Here is an 18,077-nt window from a genome sequence, read left to right as displayed (position 1 = left end):
AGATAAAAACTTCGGTTTTATCTTCCCCTTGCAGGAGGAGTGGGCTGGAGGAGGAAGCCTGGGAACCCCTGGTTGGGTGGTTCATGTACCAGACTGTGGGTGGAGAGAAAAGACCCTGAATATCTACCTCTTCTGTTTGGTGTCAAGCTTCTCCTAAGTATGCATTTATTGTTCTGCTCAAGGCTCACAGACCCTCTTGGAGACTTACCTCAGAGCATCAGAGATGTTTGGGACGGTTTACCAATACGGCTTTTGTAGAAAAGCCAGAAGTGGATGACAAGCAGCATTCAGTGTCTGAGGATGTAAATAGGAAATGTCTCTGTGGTCATGGTCTAAGTTCCAGGAGTGGTTGTATTTTTGAATCTATTTAATTCTGTGAATCATTAACCATAGTCACTCCTGCACTAAATTCCAACTTAGTTTGAGAACTGATTATAGTTTTGAGAGCTGGAGATTTCTTAGAGAGTTAGTGCTGCATTGGAGGAATCTTCCAAAAGGGTGGGGTTTGTTCCCAGGGATATTATGGCAACAAAAGGAAACAGATGAGAAAGAAAAGCTTCCAAGAAATCAGTAGAGTAGCATCATCATTACTGTGATGAATTGGCCCAAACAAAGCTGTAGCTAAAACTCTGGGTTTTTCTATGGTAAGTCAAGCATATCTAATCTGAAAATCCAGAATCTGAAATGCTCCAAAATCTGATACTTTTTGATGTGATAATACATGGAATTTCCTCAACATGAAACTTTCATGTGCAAAAGGTATAAAAATCTTGTCTAGAATTATGTTCTAGCTAGGTGAGGTGCATATGAGATATAAATGAATTTCCTGTTCAGATTTGAGTCTCATCCCCAAGATATTTCATTATGAATATAAAATATTCCAAAATTCAAACATTGGAAACACTTCTGGTCCAAACATTTCAGATAAGGGACACTCAAGCTATATAATTATAGATCAATTCTTTGGTAAAAAGATACTTAGAGTTGTGACCAGAGACAGAGGTATGAACCCCAATTCTGCTACTTATTAGTCTTGGATACTTGATATTGATTTTTAACACTTAGAGTGATAATATTCCTTAAATTTTGCCAGTGTTAAGAAAATGAGTATAAGCAAAAGTTCCAGATACTATGCTTTGTACACAGTAAGTGCTTAATGGATCACAGCTATTTTTAGTTAGAAGCATGTAGTTTTTCATGCTGTTCAGGGACATACTGGCTTGTTGATTGTTTTAGTCAATTTTTTTTTTTTTTTTTTTTTTGCTGCTGTGACTAAAAGACCTGTCCAGAACAATTTTACAGGAGGAAAAGTTTATTGGGGGGCTCACGGTTTCAGAGGTCTCAGTCCATAGACAGCTGGCTCCATTCCTTGGGGCTCAAAGTGAGTATGAACATCATGGGGGAAAGAGTGTGGCAGAGGGAAGCTGCTCATGTGATGATCAGGAAGCAGAGAGAGGTTCCACAGCCCAGATACAAATATATACCCCAAAGCCACGCCTCCAATGGAGTCACTCCCCACCTGCCTCTAGTCACCAATCAATTAAGCCCATCAGGGATTAATTCACTGATTGGGCTAAGGCTCTCACAATCCAAACACTTCCCCTCTGAACCCATTGTCTCACATGTGAGCTTTTGGGGGGACACCTCACATCCAAACCATAACATTGATGCTATTACAAAATGAATAAAACTTGAAATCTTTCTGATTAATGTGTTTCTAGTATTTAAATTTTGAAATTCTGATATAAACAGAGTCCAGTTAATCTCGCTCCTTCTCTCTTTGCTTTCTGGCTGTGCCCTGTGAGTTGGAATCCAGTGGCACGGTCACTATTTAGCTGGAAGTGTGAACCCAACTAAAGAAGAAACCTGCCCTAGAAATGCTAAAGGTGTAAAGGCATTCCCAGACCCTACTTGTGCTGAGGCCAGGGCTGTGGTCAGACTCTGGGTCATCTGCAAGTGACTCAACAGGACGTGCAAAAGAAGTAATGCAATGCCTAATAAACATGAAAAAAAAGTTTAGTCTTTCCAACAATAAAAATGTAATCTAAAGCATGCTTTGTTACCTATAAAGTTAGCAAAGATGAAAAAGATGATCACCTCAGAGTTGAGTTTTTGCTGGGATGGGAGGAAGTCAGCTCTCTCATATATATTGTTGTTGGTCCTCATCAATTGGGAAAAAGGCAATCATAGATATATACAAAGATTTACACACAAGGATATTATACATACTGTTATACATAATAGAACAAAATTGAAATAGACTTTAATGTCTCTGCCATGGAGTTTTGTTTAAATAAGTCATGCTACTTCCAGAATAGACTTTAGCCATTAAAAATAAGGTGAAAAGACATAATGATGTGGAAAATGCTTATGATATGTTAATTAATGAAAAATTAGCTAATGAGGGCTGGGGTTATGGCCCAGAGGTAGAGTGCTTGCCTACCATGCATGAGGCACTGGGTTTGGTTACCAGCACCATATAAAAATAAAGATATTGGGGCTGGGGATGTGGCTCAAGCGGTAGCGCGCTCGCCTGGCATGCGTGCGACCCGGGTTCGATCCTCAGCACCACATACCAACAAAGATGTTGTGTCCGCCGAGAACTAAAAAAAAAAAAAAAAAAAAAAAAAAAAAAAAAAAAAAAAAAATAAAGATATTGGGTCCACCTATAACTAAAAAAAAATAAATATTAAAAAAAGAAAATTTAGCTAATGGAACAATATGTACAGTATTATCCAAATTATGTATAACATATATATGTGTGTGTTTATACCCATACACATATGTACAGAAGAAGACTAAATGCGCTAAAATGCTAAAAGTTGCTCTTTCTGAATATATGTTTCTTTTTCTGTTAATCTATATTGCCCAGAATTTTTTTTTAAAGAGAGAGAATTTTTTAATATCTATTTTCAGTTTTCGGTGGACACAACATCTTTATTTTATGTTTATGTGGTGCTGAGGATCGAACCCAGTGCCCTGGGCATGCCAGGCGAGCGCGTTACCGCTTGAGCCACATCCCCAGCCCTGCCCAGAATTTTTTTAAAGACAATTGTGTCACTATAGAAAATGAGCAGGATGAACAAGAAGGCAGGGGTTAGGAAGGAGCTGCTTGGAAAACAGGTCATTGGCTGGAGTTTTGTGGACAGTTTTGGTTAACACTACATCTGAAGGCCCTATGGCTTCAGCCCTGAGAGGTGGCACTCGTGTGTATTTTAGGGCATTTGTCTGATTTCAAATGTATGATTGGCTCTCCCATATTTTATGGCCTCTCTGCAGCTGGTATTGGCTTGATGAAGGATGGTAAAACATGTGTAAGAGTTCACCGAGTTCAGGAAAGTTCCTAAATGGAAGTCCATCCTCCTGAGGAGATGCTGAGAGAATCGAGCTTGACTTTTGAGCTGTGTCCTCTGGCAGACATTGATCTAGTCTACCCCTACATGGATTTTAGTTTACTGTCTCAGAGAGAGCACTGGGCTCGCCGGATCACATTAGTGTATCCCAGGCAGCTTCTGGTGAGCTCACTGCACAGCTACTGGAGATCACAAAATGGAACACATCTAGGAGCCACTTAGTAATTACTAACACAAAGAAAAAAAAATAGAGGACTTTTCCATATTTCCCTTGCCCTGAATTTATTTTCCTCAAAAAAATATTCTTAAGGTTTATCAACTTTAAATTTACAAGAACAGCCTCATTTTTATTTGAGTTTCTTTCACCTGTGCTGCTTTGACACATTCCTCTCATGTCACCAGGTTCCTTCTCTGTGCTTCCTGGGTCTCTTCAGCTTTCCACTGTGATCCATTGTCCATGCTGACCCTCTTGCAGATACCTTCCAATCTTTGCTATGTGAAATCTTGCCTGTCCTCAGAGACTCAGATCAAATTCCAGTTTCTTGATTTTTCTTTTCTTATTTGCCCAATGTTACTACTTTCTCTTTTGAACATTATGCTCTGTTTTTGAAAATACAAGAATAGCATGAGTTCATGTTAACCAGGAGGCCAGAGACCTAGTATCCATTTCCCTTCTGTCAAGAGACACCAGTATAGTTTGGCCAAGCCTGCTGGTGTCTTGATAGTTTCTGTCACTTAAAATAAGAATTTCCTAAATCCTGTTTGCTAGGTGTGTGAACTTGGGCAACTTATTTAAACTTTTCTTCAGTTATCAGTAAAATGTGAGTAATAATAGCATTTAGTGTGAATGAGGATTAAATGAATTAATACAGGTAAAACAAAAATATAAGTGTGCCTGGTCTTTAGTTAAGGATAAATAAATATTAGCTATTTTCAAATTAACTCTTGTGATTTTACACAGACATGTCATCCAAATTCAAATAGTCACTAAGAAATCTTTTTGATCAGATAGAAATCCACTTAATAACATTACTAAAATTCATATCTCTGCTTTAAGTTGTTTCACAGAAATGTGGAGAAAGAGAGGAATTTGACCAAAACCCAGAATTACTGAATATTCTTGAAAGGAGTAATGTAGCAAGCCTCATTAATATAGCTGAGTTTTACATATTGTATGTATGAGGAAAGTTTACTTACCAAGTGATTTACTTCAATTATTAATACAGTGTACTATCAAAAAGGATTATGTAGGATGAGCAAATGAAAGCTTTATCCTTCTTTTTTTTTACCTTTTAAAATATAGACTTTCTTAAAAATTATAAACTTCAGAGATCATTGATCAGATAGGATTACTATTTCTTATCAGCTTTATTTATAGAGATATGGAATGAACATTTGTAAGGTTCTGTAATTCACCAGAACATGAGACTATTTTAACTATTATCCAATATCCTGGTAAAGGGAGAGGATATATAGAATCTTAGGAAAAAAGTTCTTAAGAGTAAAATGTTTTTGTCTAAGTTATATGTTGTAAAAAATGAGTTAACTGTCTTAAAATTATTTAAATGTTCATGAGGAAAGAGGAGAAATCTAATAGAAATGAAACTATTTTAACTTTAAAAGAAAACATAAAATATAGTAAAAGATGGATCACTTTAGTACTGAATTACTTTCAATTTCTAAAAATGTCATGGTCACTATATTCCCCAATTAAAATGTTGATAGATGATAGGAAAGAATGAAAAAAATATGATATAAATAAAATTCCCTGCAGAATTGTTACATGTGAATGTTTTAAGACTATGAGCATCATTACTGATAATCACTGAATAAATGCATTATACTCTGCACAGAGGAACTGACGTTTATCAGAGTTGTATCAATTACGGAAACACTTAACTATAAAAGAAGAAAGTCTTACATAGGAAGAGAAGGTATTGAAAAATGAAGTACAGGGAAGAATAAGCTACAAATTTAGGATGGTGATGCATATACATTTTGACTCATGTAAAAAAATCAGACTTTCAGATGAAAAATTCTGAAAAATGAGTGACATTTGTAGAATTGTGCTTGAATTTAGTTGGCCGAGGAAAGGTAGGAGGGCAGCCTGTCCCAGTTTTAGTTATATTTCCACTGTGTCTTCATGATACAATCCAGGCATTTTCCACCACATTTCTGTCTTTGGTTCAGTTTTGGTGGGCAGTGCTTCTGTACTGTCTAATAGTTTGTCCAGACAATAGTGTTGGCCGTCCTTTACCCATTCTGGAGGTCATGTTATCAGACTGTCCGCTTGGGCGACAGTACTTTGGCATCTGGCCACCTTGAGAGTGCCCCAGTTGGCCAGAGCACACTTACGTTCCCACTGGTTGGGTTTCCCAGTCTTCCTCCCAGCAGAAGTTCATCAGGATCCGTGGAGAGCAGGTCTCTCTAGAGAAGAGCTCTTGTGGCTGGCCTGCGCACTGCTAGGTTTTTATAATCTGCTGTTTTTAGATAGACATGACAGTAGGGTGTATTTTGACATACATACATACATGGGGTGCGTTCTATTACCATTTGGATCCCATTTTTATAGTTGTACCTGTACTGGTCGTGTATTCGTATGTGAACACAGGAAAGTTATGTCTGAGTCATTTTACTATCTTTCCTATCCCACCCCCCTTCTCCTCATCCCCCTTTGTCCAACACAATGAACTTCTGTACATCCCCTCTCCAGCCTCCCGTGTTATAGGTTAGCATCCACATATCAGAGACAATATTCTACCTTTGGTTTTTTGGAAAGAGCTTACTTCACTTAGCATGATGTTTTCCAGTTTTATTCATTTAACAGCAAATGCCAGCATTTCATTCTTCTGACCATTTCAAATTTTCAACTTGACTCCAGAGTCAAGTTTAAAGTCTTTTCTTTGCTTTGAAACCTTACACACAGACAAGTCTTCTTTAGAGGAGTAAAACTCAGGATACTCATCTGTGGCCCTGGTGGCGAACAGCTGCCATGTTTTCGGGGCTTCACCCAGTCTAGTTTTCACCACAGAGATGGTCTGGGTGGCTGGCCTGAAAACCTACTCCATAGCAGGATTGGAGCACCTATCAGTGGGGAGAGGGGTTGAGATATTCAACACTCACACCCGCTACTTGGAGTCCCATGAAGGAGGCCTAACTGGATTCAAGGTGTCTTCTAAAGAGCCGCGTGTTGCCAAAGGACTGTTTCTTCTAGTGTATTAGCCGAGAGTTAATTTAATCTTTATCCTCTCAGGACTATTTTAATTCCTGACACTTTTTCACCTTGCCATTGGTATAATTTAAAATAGACAAACTCATGTTCCTGTGGCTTACACTCCTAGTACTCACCCTTCCTGACTGGTTTGGATTCCACAATCTATGTGAACTCATGCTGCTAACTGCTCATTAAATTGTTCTTGCCTAAGTACTTCCTGATCACTTCTATTATTATTTGTTCTTATTCTTACCTAGTATTGATGTTTGTTGCTTGGTAATTTCCTGGATCTTCCCTTTGGCATATTGTGAAGATTGGAATAGTTATCATAATAATTATTTTCTCTTTTTTGCACCCCATCCTATATTCTTTATTTTTTGCATTGTGTATGACTTTAATATCTAGAAGATGTAAACATATTATTCATATAAATAAAATATTTTATTTGTTTATTTTTAGTTGTAGGTTGACACATTATTTATTTTTATGTGGTGCTGAGGATTATTTAAACTCAGTGTCTCATGCATGCTAGGCAAACACTCTACCCACTAAACTGCTACCCCAGCCCCTCAAATATTTTATTTTGAGGACATTATTCTTGGTATTTATTAGCAAAGAAATTTTTTTGTCACTAAGGTATACTTTGAGTATGCTAAAATTAAAAAAAGAAATTATTGCCTAAAAATTGTGCTTTAATAGCTCAATAAGCCTTTTAGGTAAATCACATGTTTTTTTGTGAATAAAATGAGAAAAGTCATGATATTAAAATTAGTTGCTTAAAAATGCAAATTACTAAAGGATATGTTCTTCATGTTAGTATCCAAGAGCAGCTTGTTATCTCTTTAAGTATCTCTTTACTATTTTCTTTTATCAACCACTTGTTATTATCATAGTATGGATATGAATCAATTTTTGACCTTGAGTCACAGAAAATACACAATTAATTAGTTAATTAAACAAACAGTAGTTTTTACTGGGTTAGTCATGGGGGCATCAGTAAGACACAGCACCTGGATATAAGAAAGTCATAATCCATGTGGCAAGTAAGTGAGAGTTTATGATGCTGTTGGAATAAGAGGGATGAGGAGGGAGGGTGGAACCAACCATGGCAGACATGAGTTGGGGCAGCCTCCCACACTAGAGGAGGAAGGATTTGGGCCATGCCTGGAAGGGGAGGGTCCTCCAGAAAGAGGCTACTACATTGGCAGATGACACAGTGAAAATCTACCTTTGCCATGTGCGTGGAATGATCCTTAATGTTGGCTGCTTGGTAATTTCCTGGACCTCCCTTTTGGCATATTGGGAAGATTAGAATACTTACTTTTCTGACTTTTTCTGCACCCCATCCTTCATTCTCTACTTTCTGCATTATCTATGACTTCAGTATGGATCACCTCTGATGGGCTGGAATCCCCATAGAAGAGACAATGTGCTGTTCTTCTTCACTGCTCCACTCATCCTCGGGCACAATGCTGAGCATAGAATACATGCTCAATAAACACTGGCTGAGGGAATGAATGGGTTTGGAAAGGGTGGGTTCCAGAGGTTGGACCATATCCTGCGGGCAGTGAGAATCACGGGGGGGGGGGCATTGAAAGAGTTCTGTGATCCCACTTGTTATATAGGCAGGTGGCAGCGGCTCTGGAGGAAACACGGAGGATAGATTGAAAAACCATCAGACTGCTGCCAGAAAGATGAGTTAGCTATTCTAGAAGGCAAATGCAGAGGGCTTCAAGGGGTGGCTCTATGGATGGTGGGACAGCATCAGAAGTGACGTAGAAATGATTCCTGGACTGGTTGGCTGTGAAGGGTGAAGGAGAGAGAAAGGAAGTGGGTGTGGGACTGGGGTTGTGAGGTTGCCTAGATGAGAGTGCTGTTCACTGAGCTCAGCGATGCAAAATACAGCACTTTTGGGTGTGCTATTTGTTTTTCCCTGAAGGACATTGAAACGAGGCAGAATCTGAACTAGGATACGTGACTTTGGGAGATCTCAGCAAGCAGTGGATGCTGGAGGGTATTGCAGGGATTGAGATTAGAGTGTGAGGGAAGACAAGAACTGGAGAGAAGGAGGGACCCCTGGGGATCACACACGCCCAAGAGGTGGGCAGCTGCGGAGAAGTCGAGATGCTGGTGAACATGGATTCACATGTGAACTGGGACACAGATCCTGCCTGGGGGGCTTCGCACATGTGACATTCTTTCATCCTCACAGCAAGAGAAGTAGGAACTTTTACAGAAAAGGCATCCCCAAACCCAGCTGGAGGGAGTCTAAGTTGGAAGTGGTACACACTTTCTGCAAAGGCCCAGACAGTCAATCGTTCAGACTTTGTGACTTTCCTGTCGCTGTGGCAGCCACTCAACTGTGCCTGCGGGGTGTACCATCGAGGGACAAATTGGGTTCCAATCCAGCTTCATTTGTGGGCACTGAAATTGAATTCATATCATTTTCATATGTCATAAAGTATTATTATTTTTTCTTTTTTGATCCAGGGGATTGAACCCTGTGGTCCTTAACCACTGAGCTACATCCAGTATTATTATTATTTTTTATTGCTTTAACCATTTAAAAAGGTGAAAACTAATCTAATCTCCTGGGCCATACAAAATCAGGAAGTGGGCTGTGGCTTGCTTCTGGCTTTAAATAGGGCTGTTATGTGTCCGATTCAAACATATGAGCCTCCCAAAATATTGCTTGTTTCTTGCAAATAGTTGGTGACCCAGAAAAAGTGGTTTCAGTAAGGCGGAGGGGCAGATGCCCCATGGTAATCAGAGAGTAATTAGGGGGTTAGCAGAATAAATATACTTTCTGAAGTTTAACAGTGAAGGAAAAAGAGAGAATTAAGGAAACAATTGAAGGGAAAGGGCTTTTTGTTTATTCAAACAAATTAATCCTATTTATTGAGGATTAAGGCCAATTATTATTATTATTATTTTAGCTAAAGGAGCTTCTTTTTTTAATTTGGTGTTTTAAGATATACATGATAGCAGGGTATATTTTGATATATTATACATACATGGAGTGCAACCCATTCCAATTTGGATCCCATTTTTGTGGTTGTACATGTTGTAGAGTTACACTGGTTAGTGTATTCGTATATGAGCATAGGAAAGTTAAGTCTGTGTCATTTTACTGCCTTTCCTAATCCCATTCCTCCTCCTTTCCCTTCATTCCCCTTCCTCTAATCCAAGGAACTTCTATATTTCCCCTCCCTACTTTTCCTTTGTTATGGGTTAGCATCCATATATCAGAGAGAACATTCAGCCCTTGATTATTTGGAACTGATTTCTTTCACTTAGCACGATATTCTCTAGTTCCATCCATTAAGTGGCAAATGCCATAATTTCATTCTTCTTTATGGCTGAGTAATATTCCATTGTGTATATATACCACATTTTTTCTTTAACCATTCATCTGTTGAAGGGCACCTTGGTTGGTTCCATAACTTGGCTATTGTGAATTGAGCTGCTATAAACATTGATGTGGCTGTGTCACAGTAGTATGCTGATCTTAAATCCTTTTTTATAAGCTGAGAGTGGGATAGGAGGGTCAAATGATAGTTCTACTCCAAGTTTTCTAAGGAACCTCCAGACTGCTTTCCATAACCATGACACCAATTTGCAGTCCTACCAGCAATGTATGAGTGTACCTTTTTCCCCCACGTCCTTGCTAACATTTATTGTTACTTGTATTCTTGATAATTGCCATTCTGACTAGAGTGAGATGGAATCTCCATGTAGTTTTAATTTGCATTTCTCTAATTGCTAGTGATTTTCTAACATATTTTTTTTTTTTACCATTCATATTTCTTCTCCTGTGAAGTGTCTGTTCAGTTTCTTTGCCTATTTAATTATTGGGTTATTTGGTTTTTTGTTTTTTTTAAATTCTTTATATATCCTGGAGATTAATGCTCCACCTGAGGTGCAGGTGGTAAAGATTTTCTCCCATCTGTATGCTGTCTTTTCATGTTCTTCTTTGTTGTGAAGAAGCTTTTTAGTTTCATGCCATCCCACTTACTGATTCTTGATTTTTACTTTTTGTACTTTAGGAGTCTTGTTGAGGAATTTGGTTCCTAAGCCAATGTGATGGAAAATTGGGCTTACATTTTCTTCTAGTAGGTACGGGATCTCTGGTCAAATGCCTAGGTCCTTAATCCACTTTGACTTGAGTTTTGTACAGGGTGAGAGATAGGGGTTCAATGTCAACCTACTACGTATGGATATCCAGTTATCCCAGCACCATTTGTTAAAGAGGCTATCTTTTCTCCAATGTATATTTGTGGCACCTTTGTCTAGTGAGATAACTGTATTTATGTGGGTATGTCTCTAAGTCTTGTATTCTGTTCCATTGTCTTCATATCTTTTTTTGATGCTAATACCATGCCATTTTTGTTACTATAGCTCTGTAGTATAATTTAAGTTCAGATACTGTGAAGCCTCCTGCATTACTTTTGGGTCTTCTGGACTTCTTATTTTTCCAAACGAATTTCATGACTTTTTTTTTTGTTTGTTTCTATTTCCATGAAGAACATTATTGGAATTTTAATGGGAATTAAAATTAATCTTCTCAGAAGGTTAAGAGGAATTCAATTGGATCCTTACAATCATCCTGCCTGACAGAAGAGTTTCAAGTTGAAAATTAAATTCCATCTCTTAGCCACTCCCTGGGTTTAGGTTAATTCCTACTTATGCATACACGAGGACCTGCTTTGGTGATATTATTTGTAAGACCAGTGTCTTGACTCGGCTAGCCCTTTCTAGCTCCCAAGCTGCTTTGGCCAATGGAATAGTCCTGAGAGTGTAAAAAAAACAAAACAAAATCAAACAAACAAACAAAAAAAAAACTTGCCTGTGAGTTAGGAATGTTGCAAGTAGTTGAAGTATAACGAAGAGAGCTTTTTAAAATCCATGCTGAAAGATTTGTTAATATTAACCACACCAAGTATTCTTTTTCCCCTCTATTTGCAAAACCATTGAACACTGTCATAGAGAAATAATCCCAAATTAATAAGGGAATACAAGCCATAGTGTTGAAAACTAAATTCTACCTGCAGTTTGAATAGGGCATCCATCAATCAGTGCAGTTTGGAGAGTTTGCCTAATGTGCCAAGAAGCAAGTGACCCTTGCATCCTTCACTGAGCTACCCTAACCCCTCAGTGCAACAATGACTAAGCCCTTCAAGGGCATGGGCCCTTTTGTGAGCTAACAAGAAAAGGTGAGCAGGTATAAAAACAATGCATGTGCAAACATTTTTAGGTCATAAGAAAAGTGTTGGGGGAAGGAAACCTTAGCAGAGTTTCAGAGTGCATTCTGTCTAACAATAAAAAGTTAAGGCAAGTGACAGAGAAGGATTTCACTCGAGATCGATAAATTATTATCGAAATTTCTTATTACCCTTTAATGGTAAGTCACCTCTCTAATATGCTTAGTTATAAAGGAAAGTTAATGTCAAGATGTAATAGCACTTTTCCAGATTTCAAGGACTAGGAGTCAAATATGTTGTATGAAGAATACTTTATTCTGTGAATAAATTATTTCACAGCTTTAATTAGGCTTCTAATCCAATTCACATTTAATTTTGGTAAGACTTTTTCCTCTTGCCCTGGACTGGCTTTCTCACAGAGATCCCCAAGGCTGCTTGCTCCCATCGTTAACCTTGATCCTACTCTTCCCCCTAAATCTGGAGTCACCCAGAAGCCAGTTTTATATCTATCTTGAACAAACTGATATTGTTTTAATTATCATTTAATGATATTTTCATACTATAATTCCCTTCTGAGATCAGATCATCAGTTGTGTTTTTGATTGTTTCCTCTTCTTTAAAAAACAAATGTGTGGCATGAGTGAATCGGGGACACATTGTCTTTTCGGTGGCAGTACACCTAAGATGAACGTTTTGGAGACTGCAGAAACACAATGTTTTGAATTTTTTTCCTAATTCATTGGATCTGATGAATGTTATAATTAAAGATTAGAAAGGAAAGGAAATCATTTCAAAGTATAAAGTTTCCTGGAAAGGGATTATCTATTTAATTACCAAGAAGGATTCTCATTATAAAATTCAAAATTTTCGAACAACAGAGACTCGGGTAATAATTTTAAGCCATTTTTATTGTGAAATATTGCATGCATATAGAAGAGTAGATAAAATACACACAGCATTAAATACTTATAAAACAAGTGTCCATGTAAACACCATCCAAGTTAAAAAAAAAAAATCATTGCCCTATCTGATGCCTCCCAAATACCTGTTTTCTATAACTCCTGCCCTGCATTCCAAATAGAGATGCCTTTATGCTTGCTTTTCTGGTTTTTCTATTTTTTTCTATCTATGGATATATCCAAGCAGTATAGTTTTTAAACATCATATGCAAAGAGCAAACTGTTAACATCTATCTCCATCTAACTTCTTCTGCTCAACATAACATTGGTAAGACTTTTCCATGATGCTGAGAATAGTTCTCATCTTCTAGTTTTCACTGATAGGGTATTTTATAGTATGACTATTCCTGGTACTTACATGCCATTGTAGCAGGCATCTGGACTGCCATTTTGGCTATTACCACTATTCTTGGAATGGACATCCTTGAATCTTCTCCATTATTCTCAAAGATTATCTATTAGGGATGGACTACCTGGGTCATAGGGTGTGCTGAAATACCAATTTTCAAGTCTAAATTATTTTAAGAGATGTAACTTCTACACTTAGATTCTAGACTTTTTATTCTTTACCCCAAAAGACAGAGTCATACCTTTGTAGACAAAAAGCCCAAATAATAGGAATACAGGCTTTCAATCAGTCAATGTATAACAGTTTGAATACTTTTACTTTTCATGCTGTTGCTCAGTGAAGTCCCCAAAGCACATTGTTTATATGTACAATTTGTGTCTTAAATCTAAAGGGCTGGTTAAGTATACTAATTAATTGCCATTTGTACCTGAAAACTGCCTTCCACATCCACATTGTCCTCCTCTGTCTTTGTTCCTTGGGAAGTTGACCCTTCTGAGGACAGTTCCTGGTCTTCTTGCTGGTCAACTTCTGGTTGAATTTGGCCACTGGGAGGTTGGATTGGCTTCTAGTTCTGGTATCTCATGGATGTGGCTACTAGGATGCACAGCAGGTCTGGGGGACAGGAGGTTTTATCAATGGCTCCCTCTCTGCTTTGGCATTGGGTCTCTGCCTGCATTTCTACATTCCATGTCTCTAGTTTCCCCCCCCCCAAGGCTCCTTCTGCATAATGCTGCTCTTGCTGGGTTCCAGGGCTGCCATGTCTTCCTGTCATTTCTTCCCACATGGTCACAGCTTCCCACTACTATTAGTGTCTAAGCACTTGTCACTTATTTGTTCCCTTTTCTTGCTCCACAGTTCTGTAAGGCTTTTTAAAAGTCTTAAAAATCTTTGTTGATCCATTTGGGGTAAAATTCTGTTTCCTGCTGGGATCATACCTGATATCCATTTTTAGAAATTGCAAAGCTTTCTCTATTTCTATATCTATCAAATATAATGTCTATTCAAATTTTCTGAATAGTTGTCACATTTGCTTTTAGGTCTAAGTGGAAAAGCACTATTACAAATGAAGACAGCTATACAAATATAAAAAGAGACTCAATATAATTGACTATTAGATGATGAGTGAAAAAGCAAATTGGAATATGCATCCTATAAATTAATCAAGGCTCACAAACAGGATCCCATTGCCTTTTCTACACACTGGAGAATAGTAAAATTCACTATGGTTTTTTCAATCACTGATTCTCACAGTTCTCTTAGTCATCCTACTTTTGTAAGTGTGTTCCAGAGGTTCTTCTTTCAGGCCAACAAAATTGTCCCCCTGAACTTATCTGAGTTCTTTTTGTTCTGATTTTTTTTCTTGAAAAGAGAACATCACATTCTGCATGTGTGAACAAGGCCAAAGATCCAGTCCAAGTACCTGAAAGAACAGGAATTTCATATTTTAACTGACCATAGTTCTATTGCAATTTTAAGATATTTCTAATTAGAAGAGGAAAATATCCATACAACCTGTGCAGGATTCCTGTTCTATTAAGCTCAGAACAACGTTTAATACCACCTTAGCTGTGAACATCAATGTGGCAGTACCCCTGTAGTACGCTCTTTTTAAGATCTTCAGGGAATAGTCCGAGGATGGGAGGGGAGGGGAGGGAGGATAGTAGAGGATAGGAAACGTAGCAGAATACAACAGTTACTAATATGGCATTATGTAAAAATGTGGATGTGTAACCGATGTGATTCTGCAATCTATATTTGGGGTAAAAATGGGAGTTCATAACCCACTTGAATCTAATGTATAAAATATGATATGTCAAGAGCTTTGTAATGTTTTGAACAACCAATAAAAAAAAATACCACCTTAGCTGTTGCAGGCATTGCTGCTATGGATCACTATGAATTGATGTGCATCCCCAAACTTACATCAATTTAGGAATTAATGGAAACACTTATTTTTGTTAATCTACTTCTGTCTAGAGTGCTTGGATTTTATCAAATTCTAGACCAAAGGAGTTTTTTTTTTTTTAACCAGCAGTATTTTAATTTGAATGTAATGTAGCAGTCTCTCTCTAGCATCATTTGAGTTACTTCTCTGTAAGGATGACATATTTAAGCACTTGACAAAAATCTCATCTCTACAGAGAAGAAAAACAACAAAAAAAATAAACATGAGTGTATTGAGCTGACCCCAGAGACCCCTCTATGTTACTTCATGATATAGATCATGAAGATTTTGTCAAAAGTTTAATTGGACCCCTTTGAACACACAAATCTTGCTATGTATCTGAAATACATACTAAATCTTGCTCTTGATGTCTCATTTCTGAGATAAAGGACGGTGTGGTATTGCCCAAGATGTTCATGTCCAATGGAATCATGTCTGGCATGTGGCAAATACTCAATAAGGCCATGTGTCATTGAGAAAGCCAGACATCAATCATTCATTGAGTCACTCTGATTCTTTATACTGGCCAAATATTTATTATTATTTGAACTTCATTTGGTATTCTGATAATTCTCTTGTTTATAGCTTTGGTGTTGGACATGCAGCAAGAAACAGCTTGTAAGGATAGGATCTATTCCTATGGAATGGGCTGTGTTTGGGGCTAATTCCCAGCACCAAGCTGCTGTTTGTATTGCCTAATAGATTCTGAAACCAGTATGAGACTAACGTATAGTTAATAATTTTACAACTGTCCTTTTCTAACACAAAAAATATAAAGCATTTAAGTAAAAAGGAAAATTTAAATATAATTTGTTCAACACATTACAGTGACATTTATCCCTACGGAAAAGACAAAGGTTGTAATGGGTTTTAACGCATATTGCAGTACAAATAGATACACAGAAATATCATCTTTTAGAGCATTCAGAAATAATTATTTTTCCTATTCTATTTCTACATTTCAATTGGTGAAAGTTCTTCAATTAGTGAAATTTCTGAGGCTTTGGATGAAATCTGTTGTGTGTGTACATACACATATGCACACACATGCACACACAGGCATGCTTATGTACATATTCATATATATATATAATTTTCTAGAAGTTATATAATTACTGAATCTGGCTTCTGTAATACCTCCCTGGCTTCTAATCCTTGGCTCTGTTTTAATTGAATGTGTTCAATACTTGGAAAAATACAAGGTGGAAAACAGTTAACATCATGGAAAAAAACAGTACAAAGGTGCCAAAGACAGAAGGGACCCTGAGGTGGGCTGGCAGTAGAAAAAGCAGGCTTAGCAGGACCAATTGACATTTCCAGGGAAGTAGATTGAAGTTCCCAGGAGTTCTTTTGAGTTTTGTAAGAGGAAAGTGTGAGTATGAAAACATAGTGTATGGTGTCTAGAGCCTAGTCAGAGCTCCCGCATTAACAGCAACCTACCATTTCATTTCCCCTCTCCTAGGGAATATTTTGTAATTCATCCATTCATTCTGTTTTTATTTTATTTTATTTTTTTATTGGTTGTTCACAACATTACAAAGCTCTTGACATATCATATTTCATACTTTAGATTGAAGTGGGTTATGAACTCCCAATTTTACCCCCAAACCGACTTGATTCTGCAATCCATTCATTCTTTAACATTTCAACGTGGTATAAAATCTGTATGTTTTACTTGCCAGGGACTCAGTACAGTACACAAGTCACTCCCTAGACTGTGGAGCCAACTTGAAGGTCCTTCTCATAGTGTGGAAGAGGGAATTGAAACCTAGAGCAGTTGATTGACTCACCCAGATTCACCTGTGACTGAAAAAAAAACAAGACCAAAAGTCAGTCAGCCATTTCTCATCCTGTGCGCTGTTATTCAGCCCACATTCAAATGATGAATTACATTAATATAAAATTCTGATAAATCAGAAAAATACTATTGTCATAACATAGGTATAATTTCCGAACTGACATTTGTATGCATTCTTAACATACAATCATTTCCACACACAAAAATGGGCTAAATGGAACGAATTCTGAATGTTTAAATAAAACAGTAGACTTTGACAAGCAAACAAGAATTTTTACTATTACAAAGCAATTCTCAGTCTGATATTTTTAACATTATTTAAAAGTGTGAAAATTTATATAAAAAAAGAATACAGATCAGGAGAAAATGGGCTCTTGTCCTGGAATTATGTCAGTTGTTAGACTTTGGCAAGATTATTTAATTTTTCTAAGTCTCACCCCTTCAGTTTTTTGAAAAATTAATGTATTTCTGTGTTAGTCAACTTTTTGTTACTGTGACAAAATACCTGAGATGATCAACTTGTATACAGCAAAGATTTATTTTATTTTGACTCATGGTTTCATTCCGTGGTCATTTGGCCTGTCTGAAATGGAACACCATGGTGAGCAGTGTGTGGTAGGGCAGATCTGCTTACTGCATGGTGGCCTGGAGGGAAGAGTGGAGTTCATTGAACAGAAGAGATTGAACAGAGCTAATTTAAAAAGCAGACTCAGAATTCTTCTCAGCTCTTGGCTTACTGGGCATTACAAAAACTTATTTGTCTTAATGATAAGTCCTCAATTTAATCCCAGCTATGGGGAACATTGCAGAGTTATGGAGGAAAAACCTGGCATATTTTGGTCTGATCCCAGTGTTCAGAAAGTACAATTAAACATACGAAGAGTAACAGACTAGTTTTATATGTAAAAAGGGAGGAAATTAGCATCAATATGCAACAAGAAAATAGGATTTTAATATTATAATTTTTTTTTTTTTGAGAGAGAGAGAGAAAGAGAGAGAGAGAGAGAGAATCTTTTTTTGTAGATGGACACAACACAATGCCTTTATTTTTATGTGGTGCTGAGAATCAAACCCCGGTCTCGAGCTATGCGAGCGCTCCACCGCTGAGCCACAATCCCAGCCCAATAATATTACAAAATTTTTCTCACTGGGTAAATCTGTCTCTAAAATTCAACACGGTGACACTTAAGTTTTCCATAAAAAGCATATTTTTGAATGGAGAAAAAAGATTCATTTTTCAGAAAATAATCAAAATTTC

This window comes from Urocitellus parryii, chromosome 2 (genome assembly GCF_045843805.1).
Source record: "Urocitellus parryii isolate mUroPar1 chromosome 2, mUroPar1.hap1, whole genome shotgun sequence".
NCBI lineage: Eukaryota > Metazoa > Chordata > Mammalia > Rodentia > Sciuridae > Urocitellus > Urocitellus parryii.
Note: the sequence above shows the minus strand (reverse complement) of the source record.